General features: G+C 37.7%; 1 protein-coding gene across 5 annotated transcripts in view; it reads left to right on the forward strand.

Annotated features, from left to right (window-relative positions):
• The window catches only part of ZNF385D (zinc finger protein 385D), a 460,114-nt gene that overhangs the window by 31,411 nt on the left and 406,025 nt on the right, over positions 1-22,678 (forward strand). For all 5 annotated transcript variants that reach the window (XM_060781941.2, XM_060781939.2, XM_060781936.2 and 2 more), the window contains exon 2: positions 3,456-3,588. The gene's annotated coding sequence lies outside the window, so the exon portion shown is untranslated. The remainder of the gene's footprint in view (positions 1-3,455; positions 3,589-22,678) is intronic.

Here is a 22,678-nt window from a genome sequence, read left to right on the forward strand (position 1 = left end):
TGGAAATGAAATTAAAAGGGGATAGGAATGAGAAGAAGATTTTTGCCTGGAAACTGAAGTAGACACATTATGATATAAATTAACTGACTTGGAGAACAGACATAGATGGAGAAATTTGGGTCAATCAAAGGCTTCCCAGATACAATTAAAAATAATGACTTAATTAGTGTTATCTTGTAATGGCTATCGGAGCAGGACATTCAGCTGTCAGAGATGGATTTTGAAAGAATGCACACATTATCCCCCTTCAAGTCGGCTCAAAAAGGTACTCGGGAAGACATTATGTTGACTTTCTCAAGGGAAACAACAAGGGTTTTGTCTTTAAGAAACTGAGGACAATCTTAAAATTTAAGGAAGGTAAAAATTGGCGAAGGAAATAAGAGAGAGAAGCCATGTGACTGATCACCAGAAAACTGACTGTAGCTGGAATAAGATTTTCATGGGGGTTCCCAGTAGCCATACCACTGGGTCCATTCAGTATAGTGCAAATAAGATAGTAGAAACAAAAAGTCTAAGGTATGTCAACAAGAGCCTAAAGTAAAGGGGTAGTAGTGGATTGTGTTTTGGTATTATGCCAAATAATAGGGTGCATTTAGGAATTAAGACCCAAGCACTTGAGGAGTTCTTGAAAGGGGAACTGACATATAGGGTCAAGGGGGGGGGGGGCAAAGAGGGTTAGCACAACCCCAGGTTAGTTTCTGATAGATGGAGAAATACAATTTCTCAGCCATTCCTCCCAAAAGAATTGGTGAGAAATTGACAGCGAGAAAAGAGGGGGGGGGGGGAACAAGTGAGAACAGTCTTAATACAAAGGGAAATGGTATCAAGAATAGAGTAATAAAGGAACAAATAAATAGAAATAAATATAGATGGGATAATTGAACATAATGTCAGTTAACTTATATGTTCTTGGCTTGTTATTGAAGAAACAAAAAACTAGAGAAATTGCTAAATCAATTAGAAATCCACATTGTTCTTCTGCAGGAAACACACAAAAGGAAGGATACTATTAATTGCTTAATTTTAAAAAGTGGGAAACTCAGATAAAATCAAAGTTCTTGAAAAATCTCAAAGAGTTGCTGTCCTTATAAAATTTAGAAATAGGAAAGTATTAGGGGATGTAGAGAGTAGGTTTATAATGATAATAGGGAAGGTTAATAATGTTAACATCTTGATAAGTGGTGTTTATGTCCCAAGTCAGAAGCAAAAAAGATTCATTATAAAACCCTTAAGAAAATTGACATGGAGGTGAAGGGGGACATAATATCAGAGGGCACTTGAATCTGGAATTATTCAAACTTAAAAATAAATCAGGAAAAGGCAACCTAGTAGCTGACCCCAATACAAAACTGAAAAATCTGAAAAAATGGAATATTAGGGAAATCAATTAGGAGAAAGAGTTGATCCCGCCATATATATTCTCTTGAGATACAATAAATTCACCACTCTAGATTATTTTGTGGTAGTGAATATTAAATTCTCCCCATAAAATGTGTAACAGTGGGACCACATGCCCTTGTACCTAAAATAAAAGGAAGCCCACTATTTTCGACATCAGGATTTTGGAAAAAATGGCATAACAAACTCCCATTGAACAAAATAGACTTCCAAGAGGAATATTCGATAATAAAAAGAACAGATATATGAGAAAGTGGCAGTGAATTAAATAAAAATTGTATAACAAAAATAGGGAATCTTTAAAATTTGAATGGAACAACAAAAGACTGGGGGAAGTTAAGAGACAAATGTGGGCCAAGCAATTGATTGTTATGGCACAGAATGTCACAAAAGATCACACAGTGGAAAAAGAAGGAAAGTCCTGGGACAGATGCAGATCAAATATTACAATGGAAAGCTGAGAATGGGAAAAGAATCATGGGATTCATATACAACAAACTCCCGGGTGTTTTGATGTTTTACCATACTTGTGGGAGGCATCTCTCATGTCCCAGCATGGGGAGCTGGAGCTGACAGAGGGAGCTCAGTTGCCCTCTTCCTGGATTCAAATCTCTGACCTGTCAGTCTTCAGTCCTACCGGCACAAAGGTTTAACCCATTGAACAACTGGGGGCCCTGGGATGGAAAGAACATAAAAAATGGGCTATACAAAAATGGTACGAATATTTAGCAGACTATATGCTTCAAGATTACATCATGGATGGGAAAAATAAATATACCATTGGATACTCCAGGGGGAAATGGGAAGAGAAATGGGGAAAACTGATAGCCAAGGCAAAGGGCAACAGAAAACATAAGAAATTAAACCAGACTATCCTTACAATCCAACAAACAGAATGAATGATAAAGGAAATGTACAATTGCTTCTGGAGGGAAGGGGTGTATGAGAGAGGAAGGGAGAGGGGAAAATAGTGGAAAAGGGATGGATATAAGTAGGGGACAAGAGCAATTACATATGAAAATTTTAATCTCTCTTTTTTAAATTGTTAAAATATATGTACAATAAAAGTCGCGTATGTTATCTTCTAAACTTCCTCATGAGGAAAAGTGGTCCATGTTATTCTCTATTTGTTTGTCCTGAATAATAAACAAACAAACAAACAAACAAACAAGCACTAGAATGATTTTTTAAATAACCAAGTCTTTAAGTACACTGTGCTAGATGAGCCTTCTTTAGCTATGGGTTCCAGCATAGTTGGAATGCTGGATTAAGAAACTGGCTGTCAGCGTAGTCTTCCCCCTGTGAGTTTCCATTGTCAACATGCTATTAACAGCATAAGCAGAGATGAATGTTGAGTTGACTCATCAACTTTTATCTGTATGATGGCACTAGTTTGAAGACATGTGTTCATGTTCAGAATAAGTATGAATGAAGGGTTGGTCTGTGTCTGAAATTCTTTGCTTTTGGGTTGTAATTACATTTTTCCTTTTAGCTTTAAACTGTTATCACTTCCCACATTTAGAATATGTTTATGTGAGCGTTATGAGCTAAATCACGGATAACACATGAATTCTTAGGATAAAACTGATGAAGTCCTATATATTGGCATTCTGGATGTTTTAATTAGATATGCTCCAAAATGAAAATGGAATGTCCCCAACCCCTTCTGCCCTTCATTTTACCTAGCATTGATGAATGTTGGAGACTAACAGTGACAAACATTGTCACAAGAGCAACAGTTGAGCCAAACTTTGGGAAGTACAGCAGCAACCTACATCTCTCTCCCTACAGATCTAACTTTTCTTAAGGCCAAGATACACCCCAAGGAAAGGAAATAGCAAAATGGCTTATGCCCTGGCTTTAAAAAAAACATCTGTTTTTGTTACTTAAAAAGGGCAGGGGACCTTGGTGAGTGCTAAGCAATAGAAACATCTGGATGGTGCTGTGGTTCCCATGCTTGGCATATTAACCCCAGGTCTTAGATACTTGCACAGTGTGTATACAGACATACAATGGACCAAAGCACAGTAAAAACCACTCTTGTTTTTCTCTTGTAGGAAACAAATACTCTCTTTGGGAGGCTTGAAAGATATGTGCGTGCACCTTGAGACTAAAATTTCTTCCGAGGATGGAAGCTTACCAGTAAATCCTTAATTAAGCAGAGAGACAGCTGACAAGTACAATAAACAGGTGAGTAAATTACTGTTTCTGCCACCCATTTGGCAGATCTGATGATAACATATGGCCTGTAAGCTTTTAGAATGCTTTTCTGAAAGCATTTATGCATTATGAATAACCTTTCTGAATGGGCGCATGGAAATGTTTTAGAACATTCCCTTAACCTCTCTGTCGCAGTAGGCACACATTATTGTCAATCAAAATGACATGAAGAATCATCTATGACTATTCAGCAGGACATTGTCCTTATCTAGCTTTTGCTTATAGACAGCTATAACATTTTGCCACATGAAATGTAGGCAATGTGTCTTGGATGCTTACCATATATATATATTAGAAGTTTGTAACAGCCATAGAAAAAAAATGCACCTATCTGTACAAACGTTTAATTGACTGCTAGGATGCATTCCTGAAACTGAGACTGAAGTGCATGTTTCCTTAACATTTAGAAGTCTCTTTTGAGTGTGAAGTCCCACATCACCTTGAGAGACACAATTTTCCAGTTCTTTCCAGAGAAGGAGTCATGCTGAGGTCTCTTTTTTACAATGAAACTAAAATTTAACTTAGGCAACAGAAATGATTGTAATTTTTTTGAAGTAGCAGACATTTCCTTAAAGAATGAAATATTAACAAGCTATAGAGTTTTGAAAGGAGCTGTGATAATTAATAAGCACTCCTGCATAAGGCCTACTTTGTTAAATATAGTGTGATCCTTATAGGAGTTATTGCATGCAATAATTAACTTGATTACAGGAGACTGAAGAAAAAAATCTTTGGGTAATCAGAGCACCTTCTGTAACTCATAGGCTTTAATAATTATTATTTTCCTCCTTGCAAAATGCAGGTGCTTCATTAGGAGTTTTGAGAATAGCTAAAGATTTGTCCTTAAGGTCTGATTAATATTTAGGCTTTTTTTAATCTCAGAAAAGCAGTAATCATATCTTTACATTCTGGATGGTTTTCAGTTTGATTAGTGATGTAGTAATCATCAAGTAGAATTAAACAGTCATGTGTTTAGAATTAATTTCATAGTCCTTTTCAGCAGAGAAAATTTCAATGATTCATGGCTAAGGAACAGAGAGACAATTTTTATTATCCCTTTTTCAGGGGAGTGAGAATGTGTGAATATGGTTTAGATATAATACTAAAGTATATTAACAATATACTCATACATATATATTTACTTAATAGTACATCCACTTTAGCTGCCCTCTATTTGACTCCATGCACCTGAGAGTAAATCCTACTGACCTCAGTGGCATTTATTTCTGAGGAACAGAATCAATAACTGTGCAACAATATGGAACTTTCAAGCTAATTTCTGTGGGATTATACAAGGCATGATTTGTATATAGATGAACTTTTGTCATTCTTTCATGTAGATATCAAATAATATATAATACAGGATAAAATATTAAGGCCAGTGACTAATTGGTCAAACAGGGCCTGCAAGCAACAGCTTTCAGATCAATTGTTTCAGATCAGTTGGAATCCAGGCCATTCCTAGGCAGAAATTTCAGAGGATACCAAAGTCAAGTGTATCAAAAACCACAGGGAAGTCAAGTAGAATGCGTAGATCTTTATTTTTCTTGACATCAATTTTTCAAGAATCAACCATCAAAGCAACCAGAACACCTTTAGGCTTGTTTACACTATCAAGCCCCTCCCCCCAAATTTATTTGATTGATACTTCAACCTCTTGTGAATACCCCCATTTTCTGCTTTTTGCAGACAAAGTTAGGGAATACTACAGAGTTTTCTCGAAACTCCTGAGAATCCTCTGGCTTTGAGGCAGTCTGGACTGTTAGTTTGGGTCTAATTTGGCCCAATACACTGTCTACATTAGATACTGACACCTTCGCTCTCTCTGTACTCTCATTAACCAGCTATTTCACATCAGTAGAAGCACCCAAGTGACAAGGTGAACTCCCCTCCTTCTTCGTGATTGTGCCAAATAGGGCATCTGTGACAGAAGATGGGAAATCCCCCTTCCTTTGTGCTGGTTGCATAGGCACTCTTGTAATGGCTAGGATTTGCTGGAGACCATGGCCAGATAGAAATAGTGCTAATGGCAACATGGAGATGAGGTGTATGTCATTTCGGGTGAGCAGATGCCCTCTCCAGTCATGTGAACAGTCAATGCCAGGTCTGGGGCTGTTCCACTGGATGAAACAGTTTGGTGTAGATGAGCACTAGGTGTCAACGTTTTGCCAAAATCTAGATTGGAAAGAATCCATATAGTGATTCTACTCCCTTTGTAGCTAAATGTGAAGCAAGAATGTTGATTTAGGAAAGACTTGCATCAACAACCTTTAAAACTGTCTATTTTTCCACTAATGAAGTATACTAATGAATGTTCTCCAGGTGTCATTCTTATTCCTTTAATTGTTAGCACATATCATAATAGAGCAATGACTTAGTAAATTACAGTATCACCTGGCCTAAAATTCCAGCTTTTACTGTTATTTTAGGCATTTAAACCCCAGCTTCCAATATTCCAAGTGGCTCAGGCTACTGGAAATTACAGTCCAGCAACTCTCTGCCCAACCACAATGTATAAATAGCAGTTTTCAGTTTGTATGCATGTAGTATTTAATAATTGTGTGTTAGAAGTGTGCAAAAATGGACTATAAATTCAAAAACCTCCTGTGATCTCAGTAATATTCCAACATGCTTTGGTAACCTCCCATAATGTTCAGCAGTAGATACATTTGGTTTTAGCATTGGCAGTTTCTAGCGCATTGCTAATGGTGACATAGATTCTTCAGATATCTGAAATGGTTAGGATTATACACAGTTTTGGTTGATTTTAAGGCACCATTTCTCTTTCCCAGTGGAATTGTAGCACACATTCAATTAGAAAAGCATTCTGTGCTGGAGAAATGTTGTCTTGGAGAGATAGTGCTTGCCATTCGTGGCATTTACAATTATGTGTATCAATGTTATTTATAGGTAGATAAACAAGACTTGTTTTATCTTATTGGGAGTTTTGATTGATATCACCCACTGGTTAATTTATCATCTGGTTTTCACAAACAATGTTATTCTAAGTATAATAAAATGGCAACCCAATATCCACATAAATGTAGTTTTTTTTAAAAAAAAATCAAAACCAACTTAATACTTTTTTCCATGTCATTAAACTAATAATCGTTGTGGTAATTTCTATCATACTATAAATAAATAACTTTCCTTCTACCAGCAAGCAAGGTTGAGATGTAAATTTACTTTGAAACCATGATAAAGGCAAGCCAACTGATGTTGACATCAGCCTGGTGATTTTTGCCATTGCTGAAATAGCAACAGTTACTTTTTAATTCTAATGTAGCAAGATAGCCTGCAGCTAAATAATACATTTCTGTTAGCAATTATTTAGCACAATCCTGAACTGCAAATACATTTACATAATAATTTGTCTCGTGTAGAGTGTACTTACAGAGAATGTAATTGGAAGTACAGAGAAATATAATGGCTCAAAATGGATGAAATGTTTGCATTACATGAACATTAGCATTCTCAAATGCTTCATACAAATATAAATATATGCAAGCCATTAAAAAAAATCTAAGTAGGCATGTGCCTTATTTAATGATATATTAACCAAACAATTGCTTTTTGGATGAAAAGAAATCACCTCATAGGAAGGCTTTTAAAAGCTCTGCTTACTAGGATGACCAAAGAGGGCAGGGAATATGGTCATTTAATAGCTATGCAGCATATGTTGTTATTATTTGACATTATGATGTTTTATTGGCAAGATTTGTTCAGAAGTGTTTGTCTTTGCCTCCTTCTGAGAGAATGTGGGTTGTTCAAGGTCATCCAGTGGGTTTCCACACTGATCAGTGATTGAAAAGCTGTTCTCCAGAGATGTAGTCCAAACCTCAAACCACTACCCATGCTGTCTCTCACCAATTTCCATTTTAACTACACAACTTCTAGAATAGATCAAAGGCCCCTTTCCGCTTGTATCTTGTCACCCTGAGGCTTATTTGATATAGAACATATCCTTTTATGTGTATATCTCAATTTCCTTTATGCCTTCTTTTCCTTGTCTTTACCATTGTCAAAACCAAAATGGCAAGTTCCTTGAAGTGTTTGTCTCCTTTTTCCTTACAATGCCCAGAAAATCACACATACATTGAAGGACTAACAGCAATAAGAGTTTAAATGATTTTAACAAGTGTAACGAACTGACTGCTTTAAGAATAACTGATTTCTGATGGTATTTCCTCTGAATAAAGCACCTCCTTTCAAGAGCAGCAAACCCTGTGTAAGTCAAAAAAGTTGGAGCTGGACTAGATGGTCCCTGTGGTGTCTTCTAACTCTGTGATTCCATGATTCTAACTGCTTAATTGAGGTAACCTTAAAGAAGTCCAGCCCCCCTCTAATCTCTCCACAATGGCACCTCTTTTGGACTTTTTAAACATGTGTGTGTGTGTGGGGGGGGGGGGGGGGTGAGTGGTGGCTGGCCTCCTAAGTCTGCATTGCTGTTTCCCCCTCTCCATGGATTGACTGTACTTCTTTCCCCATGAATCATATCAAAATCCATAGAAAACTGTCTTTGACTTATATATGAGATTATCACATAGAAATTGCTGGATCTTGTGAGAAAAGCATTTGGATGAGAATATTTCCAGGCTGGACTCATGCTGTAGTGGTATATTTTTAACTGAAAATGATATGGCATTTAGAAGAGATGCCGTTTTAATTGCAATGTTATACCTGCTCCACCCCCCACGCCCCCATATGTGCCATAGTTTGTGAGTACTGGGGTATGACCATATCATCTGCTTGGAAAAATTGGTGCCACCTATAACTGTTGCACCATGGGAACCATATTGCAGGGCTGTATATAAACTGAGCTGAAGTGAAAAAGAAGATGCACAAATCAGCCACTTTGACCAACTCCTGAAAAGCAAAATGAATTGTTTAGAAGTGAATTGGGACTGATTTATACCAGTTCCAGAGTTCTGAAACAAAATGGCACAGTCTGGTGGACATCTGTCCAATATAGAGATTTGATGTCAAAGATGTCAAAAATGAGTGGGCAAAAGTTATGCAGCATATCTCCAACATGATAAGATAAAGAAGATATTAGATGATTTTATGAAGAGAGTAACTGTCTAAAGTACAATGGATAGTAATCTCACCAGAACTCTATACAACCATATAGTCAATTTATTCTGCTGTGTCTCACTCTATATTAGTAGCAGATTGTGAAATATCTGTGGTGAGTGGTGTTACTTAGTCTAATGACCTCATCAGACAGGGTAACTTTTGGCGGCATACACAGGATCCTCTCTATATATAATTATTTATTTACTTTATTTATATATCGCTTTTCTCAGCCCTCAGGCGACTCAAAGCGGTGAACAACATCAATAAAAAACATCACGAGACAAGTATAGGGCAATTAAAAACAATTGTAACACAAATCATTAAACATCAGTATAGTTTCAATCTCATGATACAGAACTACTTTTGGCAGGGCTCAGTCATAAAACTATAGAGAATATGACATATGCCATCATGGTGGCAGCACAGGAGGTTTCCATGTTCAGATGGAATCAACTGGGGGAAGCCAGGCAGCGGATGCTTCCTCCTGTGGGATGAGGTAGGAGGGAAGCCAGGTGACGCGGGGTGTGGGCTGGTGTGTTCTGGCAGCCCATATGATTAGGTTGTCAGTGAGTTTTTCTTCCATTTTATTTTGTCTTGTTGAATAGACTACCCTAAACCTCTGTTTGTTTTCTGTTGAATGAATCTGTCTGTGTTCAAAGTAGTAATACCCATTTTCTTCCCAGCCTCAGTTGTTTCTGTTGTTACTGTTAGACGGAGGGTTAGGAGTCACCACACCAAAGGCAAAGTGCTCTCTGGGATCATTTTTGGTGTACAAAGAATTCCAGGATAGCTATTTGTCTTCATTGTGTGCAGCAAATGAACTAATATTATCCCAGCAGAAATGTCTTATCAGTGTTCACTGCAGGCAGCAAATGAGAAACTATCAAAAATATTACAGAACCAGAAGTTTGCTGCAGTGCCTTCAGCAGTAGCACCAAACAAACATGCTCAAGCAGGGCAGAAGAAAAGTCAATGCAGTCAAGCTGTAGGGTCAAGAGTCACAGTGCAGAGACAAAGGAGGATGGGAACAGCAGTCCTCAGTCTCCCATCCCTGCAAGAGGCTTATGCCTCATCTATACTGCCATATAATCCATTTCAATGCAGTTGTGCTAAAAGTACCCAATACTATTCTCATAATCATTACTATAAGTCTTAGTTAAACTTTATTATATTTAGCTAACTGATGCTCCGGTGTGTGTGTGTGTGTGTGTGTGTGTGTGTGTGAAATGAATTACTAAAACCAAGCAGTTAGAACCAGCTTTTGTTTTTTTTTTTCTTTAAGTTTTAACTTACTTCAACAGTTAGAGACAATTTTAGTTTACCAGTTCAAATCAGTAGCTGATGACTAGAGATCCTCTAGTCTGAATCTGAGTTCAGTATTTGGCATTCTTATTGGATCCAGATCAGCAGCCAAAGTAGGCCCATTTCAAAATTCCTGAATCAAATTGAATTGTGGTACCATATCCTATGTTTAACACTATAATATTGATAAAAAAACAATCATTCTAGTTATCCATTTTGTCCAAAAATGTCTATGTTACTTTCTCCATGGATATTTTTTTTATTTGCTGGACTGGCCACATTGTTGAATTCTTGATCATCATCTCCCTAAGCAGCAACTTTACTCTCAGCTCAAGAATGGAAACAAAATGTTGGTGGACAGCAAAAGAATTTAAAAGATGCATTTCAAGCTAACCTTAAAAAATGTGGAATAAACACCAAGAACTGGGAAGGCCTGGCCCTCAGGCACTCCAACTAGAGGTCAGCTATTACTAACAGTGCTGTAGATTTTGAAGAGGCAGGGATAGAGGGTGAAAGGAAGAAATGCTCTAAGAGGAAGGCATGTCAAGCAATCCCTTGTCAGGACCACCATCCATCTAGAAATCTATGTCCTGGATCCAGAATACACATATGATGGCATTCCCATTCACTATAGTAATATCTGTCAAGAGTCCCCAAGGCACATGGGATTCATCCGACCTCTGGATTAACCTACAGCCTCAGAAACAAACATTTGCTGGGGCATGCACACATTTAGCCAGACTGCTTTTCATCTGCTGCGTCTTATCTATCTCTCTGTTGCTGACTTTAAATCAAACACCCTGAAACTGTTTCTTCTATCAAGCAACCTAGATGGCAATATTTATTTCTTGTTCCAGTTGCTTAAACATTTAGCCATTTAAAAGCAAATACTCACAGCACAGATAGACAATCAAGAGAGACTTCAGAAAGAGAATGAAGTAATATGGCTTCCAGCTTATACAGCATAGCCTATTGGCCCCTCTTTAGGCGAATTTCTGTATCAGCCCAGGAAATGACCTCTAGGCTTGTCACTGTGACCCAGCTGGACATGTTGTACTTAGTCCAGCCTCCACACTGAGCAAGTAACACCTCCGTGCCTGTGCTAGCTGACACATGTCTGGAGGAATGCTTTTTTTTTCTTGGCCATGACTTAACATATTTCAGCTATATTGTTAAATTTGCAGATGATAAGCCCCAGTGATGGGGCTTATCTCTGAAGGGGATGAGTCTGCCTACTGGGATAAGGTGGATTGACTACTCTCATGGTGCAGGGACAATAATTTGGTTCTTATCAAGAAGACCATGGGGCTTATAGTAGATTACTGTAAAGAACTGGGGACTCCCAATTAGAGTTATCCCACCAATCTTAGATATCCCACCGGTTACCACCAAAATGAAGAGGATGCTGGCCCTTTATATTTCTTAAAGTTTATATATGCTGCTAACAATTATTTGACTTCCACAGGCTACCTCCTTTAATGAAATGCATGAAAGGCACACAGAGACATCAGTTGGTTGAACACAGGAAAATGTTGTTTATTGACTTAAATTGGCAAAATAAGCTTAATGGTTGCAGTAATGTGTTAAGCTCTTGTCGGTTACAGAGTTGGTAATTCAAACTTGAATTGCTTTAGAACTGGTTCCATACATAAATTTTAAACTGGAATCTTTTAATATCTTTAAGAGTTCCCTTTCTACGCAGCACTCTTAACTTAGAATCTGATTAGCTGCAGAAACTATTGAGGTATCTCCCTTCTAACCTCCGCTGGGAAAATCTTCACAAGAATCCTTGCAAACTGCCTTCTACCCCTCTCAGAAGACACCCTCCCAGGATCCCAGAATGGCTTCCACCCCTCCAGGGGAATAGTGGACATGATCTTCACTGTACGACAGCTCCAAAAAAATAAATAAATGCAGGGAACAAAATCAACCTCTGTACATGGCATTCATTGACCGTGCAAAGGCATTCGACACAGTGAATCGCAGCACTCTCTGGACCCTTCTCCAAAAAAATCAGGTGCCCTAACAAATTTGTGAACATTCTGTGGCTCCTCCATGATGACATGATGGCAACAGTCTTGGACAGCAGTGGCTCCCAAAGTGACCCATTTAAGGTGGAATCAAGTGTCCAACAGGGATGTGTTATTGCCCCAACTTTATTTTCCATTTTCATCATTATGATACTTCATCTTGTTGATGGGAAGCTTCCCACCGGAGTGGAAATCATTTATCGGACAGATGGCAAGCTATTTAACCTCAGCAGACTAAAAGTCAAAATTAAGGTTACAACAACATCTGTTATAGAACTCCAATATGCTAATGACAACATAATCTGTGCGCATTCAGAAGACGACCTACAAGCCATTCTAAACACTTTCACAGAAGCATACGAGAAGCTCAGCCTGTCATTGAACATCAAGAAAACCAAAGTGCTCTTCCAGCAGTCACCAGCCATTTTTTCTCCAATGCCAGAAATACAGCTTAATGGTGTAACATTAGAAAGCTTTGACAATTTCCGCTACCTTGGCAGCCACCTCTCCACCAAAGTCAACATTGACACCAAAATTCAACAGCTCCTGAGCTCTGCAAGTGCAGCTTTTTTCCAAATGAAGCAGAGAGTGTTTGAGGACCAGGACATCCATAGGGATACTAAGGTGCTTGTTTATAAAGCCATTGTCCTCCCAGCCCTGCTGTATGCCTGAGAAACATGGACTGCCTACAGACGTCACATGCAACTCCTAGAATGATTCCATCAGTGCTGCCTCTGGAAAATCCTGGAAATCTCTTGGGTAGACAAGTGGACAAATGTCAGTGTGCTGGAAGAAGCAAAGACCACCAGCATTGAAGTGATGGTCCTCCACCATCAACTCTGCTGGACCGGCCACATTGTCCGGATGCCTGACCACCATCTTCCAAACTAGTTGCTCTACTCCAAACTCAAGAATGGAAAATGGAATGTTGGTGATTTAAAGATTTAAAGATGGGCTCAAAGCCAAACTTAAGAACTCTAGCATAGACACTGAGAACTGGGCAGCTCTGGCCCTTGAGCGCTCCAGCTGGAGGTCAGCTGTGACCAGTCGTGCTGTAGAATTTGAAGAGGCATGAATGGAGGGTGAAAGAGAAAAACGTGCCAAGAGGAAGGCGTGTCAAGCCAGACCCGACCGGGGCCGCCACCCATCTGGAAAGCAATGCCCTCACTGTGGGAGAAGATGCAGATCAAGAATAGGATTCCACAGTCACCTACGGACCCACCGGCAGGACATTGATCTTGGAGAACCATCATCCTCGGACAACGAGGGATCGCCTAAGTAACTAAGTAAGTTCACAAACAGTCACAGAAGCTTTTCCCCTTCGACCAAGGAGCAAACTTTGTCTTTGCAGCAGACTTCATACAGAAACGTATATAGAGTCCATTTACAGTGGCTGAAGACTGGAATACTTCTCCAGCCTTCTTTTGTGATACTTCTACATAACTGGAGACTTGCAACAGGCTCGTTTTGTAGTCCAATTCTTCTTGATCCTCTAACCTTCATCTTCTCAAGCCATAAGCCTCTCAGAACTCCAACCTTCCAACTCCTTCCAATATCTCAACTTGGAGTAGCCTTTTGCTCTTTTATTACCCCACTAGTTACTTCATCCTGGCTGTAATTACACAATGCTAGCCAGGTGGTTTGACTCTTATCGCTTGCTGCTCTGATCTTTACACTACTTGTTACTTAAATGATAAAACTCTGACATCCATCTCACCTTGGATATCCTTTTTTTTGGAATTATTACCAATTATTATTATTATTTGGCAGAGAGTATAGGATGATAAAAAAAGAACAAATAGGTTGAGATATAGCTTTTATCCTAGAGTTGTGACTATATTGAACTCAATGATTTTCACATTGATGTGGCATTGATTAGGGATTGTACAATAGTGATTAGAATGTGGAAAGATGAGTGCTTTGTTTTGTAATTGTACATATGTAAAGTGATTGGGAATGGCTTTTCATTTCATTGTACAATGTACAATGACATAAAGTTATTCTATTTTAACAGGTTTCTACAGTCACTTATGGACCCACTGCCAAGGCTTTTCCCTTAGAAGACAATCACATTTGCCGACAAGAGATAGCTATGTTATGATTAGTTTATCTGGAAAAGGTCTTAAAGACCTCTTCAATAGGCATAATTTAAGCTGAACTACATACATGCTACAAATTGTGATATTTACAGTAAAACCCTGAAAGCTTGCATGCTAAAATTTCAACATTAATTGAGCCATTCAAAAATTGCAATTAATACATGAATATTTGTCTTTAACATCTTATAATTATACCCAGCTGCATTTGAGAACCCTTAATCTTTTTTGAGAGGAAGGAAAGAGCAGTGAATAAACATAATTTCCACTCATATACATTTTGTTGGTGCTGTGCATTGCTTGGGCTTTATTTAGCTTTGATATCAATAACATTATACCAGACAAGTTCATTTACAATTAAATGTTTTGGCATAATTATTCAATAATTCCTAGTGCAATTCTGGGATGTTGAAACGTAATGGTAACTATTACTAGAATTTAAACTAATCTGGTGACACAGTGTTTCTTTTAAAAACTGTTTGCTTCTCTTTGTAAGTCTTTTTAAATATTGCAGACTTGTTATTTGGTGTGATTTCATAAAAGTTTATTTGTAAGGGAAGCCACAGTCATTTTTCTTACTCAAATTGCATGTTCAATAGAAATTGCAAATAATATATATAGGGCGGGTGAGAGAGAGATGTCATTGAAATAACCTGTACAATTTTAATTTATATTTTAGTTCACACAAAAAAGCATCGTAGGGTGGGAGCTGTTTGTTATGTGATATTTTTAGGGAAAATGCAATCACCAAGGCTATACTTTGGAAGAAGGGAATGCTGCAGGGAGCATTCTTAAAACGTTATGTTTGGATCTGTTTCCTAACAATTTCCTAATTGTTTTCTCCATAAGAGAAAAAAAAGGATTTCCAAAGGGGAAAAAACATGGTTATATTTTACTTGAATAAAAAACATATGATTTTGATTCATCAGCACAAAACAGATTAGTTCTTGATCCATGTGATATTCATCAACCATAATTTAGCTGAGGACTCTTTGAAAGTAACTAAAAATAGTTATATTTCAATAGAATGGAATTGTTTGTTAAGTTATAGCCATAAACACACTATGCTTAGTTGTACTTACTGAGAAAAGTAATTATTTTCAACCAATTATTTCCAAGCACTTGCCTGTGCCTCAGGACTCTTCTTTGCTTATGGGGTTAGTAATGTGACAGAATGGCAGCATGCAGATTTCATGGGTCAAAATATAGGTTATTATGCCGACAGGCACATCATTAGCAGAACCTGGAAATAATTGTTGCAGTAACTATATTTACCTGCAACAAAGTCCATTTCGTGGGCTAAGGGGAATAATGTTATTGACTTTGTAAAAAAGTGAAACTCAAAGGTACCATTTTTTCACACTACATGTTCAAGTTGTGGTGTGGGGGTTACCACCATTTACTTTATGAGGTGACTAAAGGGCAATTTCTTTCAGTTTGTAAACAAGGGTCTGGACCATTTCCCCCTTCGGTTAACCTGGTGAGTCACCTAATGTGATGCAACCACACATGTTAGTTACCTAGCTTTTCTGACACTCTAAAAAGTGCCGGTTTGTGTCAGAACATCCCAGTGCTTCCTCTGATGTAACTCCGCACAGGAATAAGTATATGATCATGTTGTACCTAAATACCAAGATGGTACTTCAGGCTTCTATATTGTCTTCCAATGAAGTTGAAAAACTAACAAATACCAAATAATATATAATCCCACCTCAACCTTTTACCACCTCATAAATAAGTCCCAACCTTTCTGTATACTCAAGGAAGAAAGAAACATGTATGTCATGAATGAGCCACACACACATATATATCTCCCCCCTTCCAAAATCCTTGCCTAAATCAGCATACAGGAAAGGGAAATGGGAGGGGAATGAAATAAACTATTAGTAAAATCATCTTTGCTTGTTTCACATAACTTTATTGTAGTATTGTGCCAAGACATGTGGGTCCACAGAGGGAGACAGTTGTGTACTGAGATGATATTGTCAGTAATTTTTGAACCAGTTGAATTTTTATTACACAAAATAACTCTCTTCCTTTTAAACAAGGGTTGGGAGTCACACTACCTCTCTGCAATGCTTATAATTTGCAGCTCTGAACATTTTTCATCATTGACTGTGCTGGCTAAGGCTGTTGGGGTTGCATTCCAACTACATCTGGAGTATTGCATGACTTGGATTACTATTTTGAGTGGATGCTTTTTTTTTCTTATTCAAAAGTAATTATAGAACTTACATGCACTTAATCTAATCTATTTAGAGTATCCAGTATGAAACAGGTATGTTTCTATCCATCTCCTACAATGGTGCTTGTTATTTCATGTTGACAAGTTATGTTTTCGTACTTTACCTCTAGATTAGTGGACTAAGATGAATGATGAAATATGACCTACTCTAGCTATTCAACATCTTTGTGCTGTCAATGTGCAGCTGCCAGCACCAAGATGATAATGAGGTGAATAAGGTGATGTCTTCAATCAATTTCCCAGTCTGTTGCTTTGTACAAATCTCCACAAAGTTAGAGATGTGGAGGTGGTGATTGAATATTATTGTCTTCCAAGGTCATAGATGTATTTATTTAACCAATGTCAGAATACTATAGTGAAAGAAAGTGTGGAGGGGGTGAAGTGAGAGCGAAGCATATATTTGGTCAACATATATGCGATAAAGAATTTTGTCCATATATACACAGTTTTTGTTTTCAACATCGAACTAGTGACCAGTTTTGGTGATAGAAAGTGATTCTGACAACACAGGATCCCTGGGAAGGTATTTTTTTGATCGAACTACCTAGCTTTCACTATATTTGAAATGCATCCTGAATACTCCAATTTTATTGGAATGTAATACTTCAGAAAGAATAATTTTGAATGCTGTGAAAATTCAGGTTGATCTTCATCCTCATCTCTAATGCTGATCTGAAATTAGCAATTTTGATTTGCAAAACACAGCCACATTGGATTCTGTGAATCCTACTCCCATCGGCTGTTTTATTTCCCCTGTTTTCCATGTATGGCTTCCATTGGTGGTTTTTGTTATTCCTTCCTGATTGGCCAAGGCCTACTGGATACTTGGTACATACCCACACTCCACAATTCTATACCTGTTCCATTGTTCTAGTAGTTTTAAGTGAGTGGGTGGGTAGGCATGGAGTAGGAGACATGTGATTGCAGCAACATCAAAGCAAAGATAAAACTTGTAAACACACAATCCTGGGAGCAACAAAGGAGGGAGTTGCTTTTCCTGACTGGGGCCTTCTTATCCGATGGATTCTGGTGGCTTGCATATCTCTACCCTGGCTGCAGCTATTCCCTGATGCATCATACAAACTGAGAAAGATACCTTCTACTATTAGTTTATCTCAACCATTTGTTCTTAACCTTCCTCTACATTGCAAAAATGATTTGTCTAGTGGATTAATGTAAGTTCTTCCACCTTGTCACAGCATATTGATCATCTTCCCTGCTAATTTTGTCTCTTGGCAAAACTTCTAAAGAGCATGCTGATGCATGTATCACCCTGGCATTTCCCCTTAATTCTTGGAGAGGAGCATGTTTATAAATAAACCACCAGGTGGAATTCTTGATACTACTTAGTTCTACACAGATTAAAATATACCGTTATAATGCATTGTGTATGGAAAATGGTCCAAAATATGTTAGGGGCAGTTAGGTATCAACTCTACTAGCAATATCGTGGAAAGATTTCAGCAGGGACCCATTAAAATTGAGACCTATCATGGTTTGACCAGAAGTGTCCAAATGATGCCTCCAGTAAAACTGAATGCATTTGGAACAAAGCAGGGTTCTTGCCAGGGGTTTAACTAATTCAGAATAAAGCAGGTTTTCCCTGCTTTGTTCTGAATTAATTAGACACCTGGTAAGAATCAGATCTTAGGTGAGATCCAGGTCTTACAAAGTGTGAGCCTTATGTGAATTGGGCTCGGGAACCATGTCATGCTATCCCTGGGCTCAATCCACACAGCCATCTCAGTTGTTTGGGCTCCAGGAGCCTGAAAAGCCAAGAGGGTATCCAGCCTTCCCCCATAAACCCAAAAGAAGACCTTAAAGTAAAAAAAAAAAAAGAGTACCTGGCCACTGTTACAGTCCTTTCACCCTCCTGGTGAAAGGAAATGACACATTAGGAGTGTGCAAGGAGGATCATAATGATGGCTGGGTACTTTTGCGCACGTGTGTGTGTGTGTGTGGGAGTTCTGGGTGGTTTCCAGGTGGCTGCATGCCACCCCAATAGTTAATGGGATGGCATGTAGAGTTCCCCCCAGGGAAAGCACGGGGTTGGGGAGTTAAAGTCATGCCAAAGTGCAGAAACCCAGGTTTTCATTGATTTAAGGTAAGAAAACTGTGTTCCATATTATGCAAAATCATATATTACACAAAGGGCCCTGGAATGGCTCTCTCATGTAATACATGGGCTTACTGTATTTAAAAAAGTTAGTTTTAAATGGGTTTTGCCAACATTCCTTTGAATCAGTTAGCATGACTTCTGGATAATGTCATTAAATAGGCTTCTCATTTATCTCTGCATTGATTTCATTGAATGAGCTTTGATTACTGTGATGCTTTGAAAATAGTTTTACAACTTGAGAAGGTATTTTGAGATGTATAGTGAAATTGTTATTTTATTTTATTTTTCTGCCTGGGATATACAACTATGTGTAAACATGGAGTCTTCCTGAGAGGTTAAAATGTGGCAGTATTTGTTGCTATTTTCCTACTTTTAAAAAAGAAAGATTCAGATGACATTTTGCCAGTCATGTGATGTTGCATTCCTACCTGAAAGGTGAACTTTAAAAATACTGACAGATTTGCTTCTCATGAGGGCTGAGATGCTCTATGTGGGTTTTCCAAATTTATCTCTCTATTTATAGGATGTTTCTGTCCTATTCTCTTTTTCCCTTCTCAACCCACCCAATGTTGATTTTGTGTGTTCATTTTTTAAAATTATCTCAAGGGATTTAGTGCTAAACACTTCATCTCCAAAAATGCTGCTACTGTGTTTAAAAAGAGCAACCTGGGAAATAGAAGAATGTAAGATTGGAAAGGGTGGGAAGGGCATTGTTGCACTTAAGTTCCTTCACTAGACTTCAAATGAAAGGAAATATAACTTGGGAAATGCTTTTTCATGTAGAGCTATGGGCTTAGTAGTGCTGAGAATTGTAAGTGATTTCAGGCACCCCTGAGATCATTTGAAACTAAGGTGTATGTGTATGTGAGAGATAAAGTGATTGTGAGTTGATCTTTGTGATCACAGTTATAACATTAATGCCTTCATGGCAGGGGGCGGGTTTAGACTGGACTAGTGGTCTCTTCCTGCACTGTTATTCTATGGCTAGGACAGTTTTAAATTGTGTTATTTTAAATGGTGTATTTTAATATTTTGATTTTTTTAATGTTTATGTATTGTATCCAGGCATTGAATGTTTGCTGTGTATGTGCTGTGCTCTGCTCTGAGTCCCCTTCAGGGTGAGAAGAGCAGAATATAAATGTTTTAAATAAATAAATAATAAATAATAAAGGGGTTTATAAGATCAACTTTGATACTTTTTTGTCCTACAACATCCAGAATCTCCCAGCTACCATATTGACTGGTACATTCTGAAAGCTGTTTTCCAAAACATACTTGTTCCAACAATAATAGTATCATAACCATAATAATAATAATAATCATCATCATCATCATCATTATATTCCTTGTTGTTAATAGTTCATAGTTTAGAGCCATGTGATGTAGTGGTTTGAGGGCTGAACTAAAGACCCTTCCACACAGCTGAATAAAATTCCACATTCTCTGCTTTGAACTGAAATGTATGACAGTATGGAATCAGATATCCCACTTCAAAGCAGATATTGTGGGATTTTCTGCCTTGATATTCTGGGTTATATGGCTGTGTGGAAGGGCCCTAAAATTCTAGATTGGATACACTTTTGGTGACCTTGGGCAAGTTACATGCTCAGCCTCAGAAGAAGGCAAAGGGCAAACCTTCACTTAATAAATCTTGCCAAGAAAACCTAGTGATAGACTTTCCTTAGGGTTACCAAAAGTCAGAAATGACTTGAAGGCATATAACAATGAGTATTTCTATGTAGAATGAAGCAAAGAATAAATAACATTTCTCTTTTTCCAGTACACAAGGCATCCATTTTCAGAGCCTGTAAAGTAGCAGTGCTTCTTGAGTGCATAACCATTGTTCCTTTTCCACAATTTCAAGCCTGGCTGTATGACCTCTCCCAGTTACCTTTGTATTGGCTTATACTGCACATCTGTGATACTGCATTTGTGAATTTTGCTATGTTGCTAGAAGGCTTACTTGCCCAGAGTGCATTTTAGAGAACAGTTTGTCATTGAAGTGGTTTTCTATTTGTAAACCTTTGTCTGTTAAATGCAAAGCACTATGTTAAGGCAGCTTTACTGCAGAGATTTATACGCGAAAAGTAAGACATTCAGTGTGATGGTTCCCCTGACAACCATATGATGTCCTCTTGCTTATACTTGGTGACTTGTTTTTATTACTGTGTTTGTGTGGAGACTTGTATATAACAAAATTGAGAGGAAACTCTTGGTGAAATTCTAGTACTAGGCTTGCCATTTTGTTTCACTGTTCAAATTGTGCAGCTAAATAATGTCTTATATTAATGTTCTCACCATGCTCAAAGGGCAGGAAGCCATTTCACTCATTTTAATTAATTTAATTAACGAATATATTTTACATTAATGGTGGCATGAAGTCCCTGGGACTTAAGGTTTTTTTTCAGTAATCTTGGCAGCTTAATTGTGGAAAGTCTGTAAGTGCTATTTTATTAACATTTATTAGAATTTCCAAAGCAACTGAAAGAATGCTATATAGGCTATATATGCATTAGAAATGTAATTTAGGAAACCTGTAGGGCCTAAATACTCATCTGATCATGGAAGTTAAACAGGGCCAGCATTTGGATGAGAGACCGCCAACAAATACCAGGTGCTGTAGGCTATATTTCAGAAGAAGGAAATGAGAAAAACTGTCCCATAATTTTAATGCAATTTAGTGGTCAGATTTTTTATTATGATGTAAATGTACTAGTACTAAATGTATTCTTATGCTTTTATTAATTTTATTGTTTTAATTTATTTACCTTGCTTAGTTATTATAAGTTATATTGATGTAATTGTATTATTGGTTTGATTTGGTCTGTGTGTTTTCATTAATGGCATTGAATGTTTGCCACCTTTTTTGTGTGGAAACCACCCTGAGCCCCTTTGAGGAAACAGGACAGATTAGAAAATAATAATTATTATTAGAAACGCAAAAAGATTAGTACACAGCAAACAAGATCACTATGCTGATTGTTGTATTGGATCACATGTCGGACACTTCCCAAGTGTCTAGGACTATGTAATGTATCGGCGAATAATGCATGCAGATCCCAGTAAAGTGGTCTTTTGCAGCTGACAGATTGTAATTTTGTTAACGCCGATTGTGTTTAAGTACAGGCCAAGGTCTTTAGTGTGCCACCACTGGGACCACCTTGACTGGCTTGTGCCAAAGTCTTTGCAGTTTGATCTTTAAATTCTCACACTGTGTCAGCTTTTTCAGTTGATTATTATTATTATTATTATTATTATTATTATTATTATTATAAATGGCAAAATCAAGATTGCCTTTTGGAATTTGTCTCTGGGGGAATATTTTCAAGCTATGAGTGGTTGAGTCAAGGGATACAGATTCCAAAGATATAGAGGGTCAGTTGTATTTGTGAGAGAAATCATTCTCTGCTCTCATTTGTTTTAAAAATAATTATATACATCATTTGAAAAATGTGGAGTCAGAACTCAGGAGACACATTTTAGCTGTTAAGCCCAATATAACAAAATTGTAAGTGAAACACAACATCTATCATATTATTAACCAATTAAATAAAATATAACTGTGATTACTAGCATTAATATGTACCATTAGTATATGCAATACATATTGTGGTGGAACAAGGCAGATGCTTCACTGTTGTGGCATTCAGTTGTGGAATGCCATCCTGCTTGATCCTGAGGCTGGACACATTTGAGCACCAAATTAAAATGCTACTTTTCAAGAAAGCCTTTTCCCTTCATTTCTTCTTCTGTTTTAATAGTTCAAACATCTCCCGAGCTCTACTTTGTTCATACCTGTGTATGTACCTTCAGGTTGCCTCTTGACTTGTCACAACTTTAATAAGGTTTTTGTAGGCAAATATTACGTAAAGGTGGTTACAACCACCAACAGAACCTGGATGGGTTTCCAGCATCCAGCGAGGCATATAAGGGACACCTATTACACTGTATATAATGAGAGTTGTGCAGGTTTTGGTTTCCATTTGGGGTGGTGGTGGTCCTGAAACCAAGTTCCAATGGATACCAAGGACCCATTGTATATCATTACAAAAACCATTCCCACTTTGATTGTTCTGGGAAATTTGCTTGTAAGTGAGCCCAGAAATTTTCAAGAACACTGTCTGAACCCTATGAATATTTCTATGAGGACATCTCATAGTTTTGGGCCAATAGGCAAAAATGCCATTATTAC

The sequence above is a fragment of the Anolis sagrei genome, chromosome 6 (assembly GCF_037176765.1).
Source record: "Anolis sagrei isolate rAnoSag1 chromosome 6, rAnoSag1.mat, whole genome shotgun sequence".
In the NCBI taxonomy this organism is placed as follows: Eukaryota; Metazoa; Chordata; class Lepidosauria; order Squamata; family Dactyloidae; genus Anolis; species Anolis sagrei.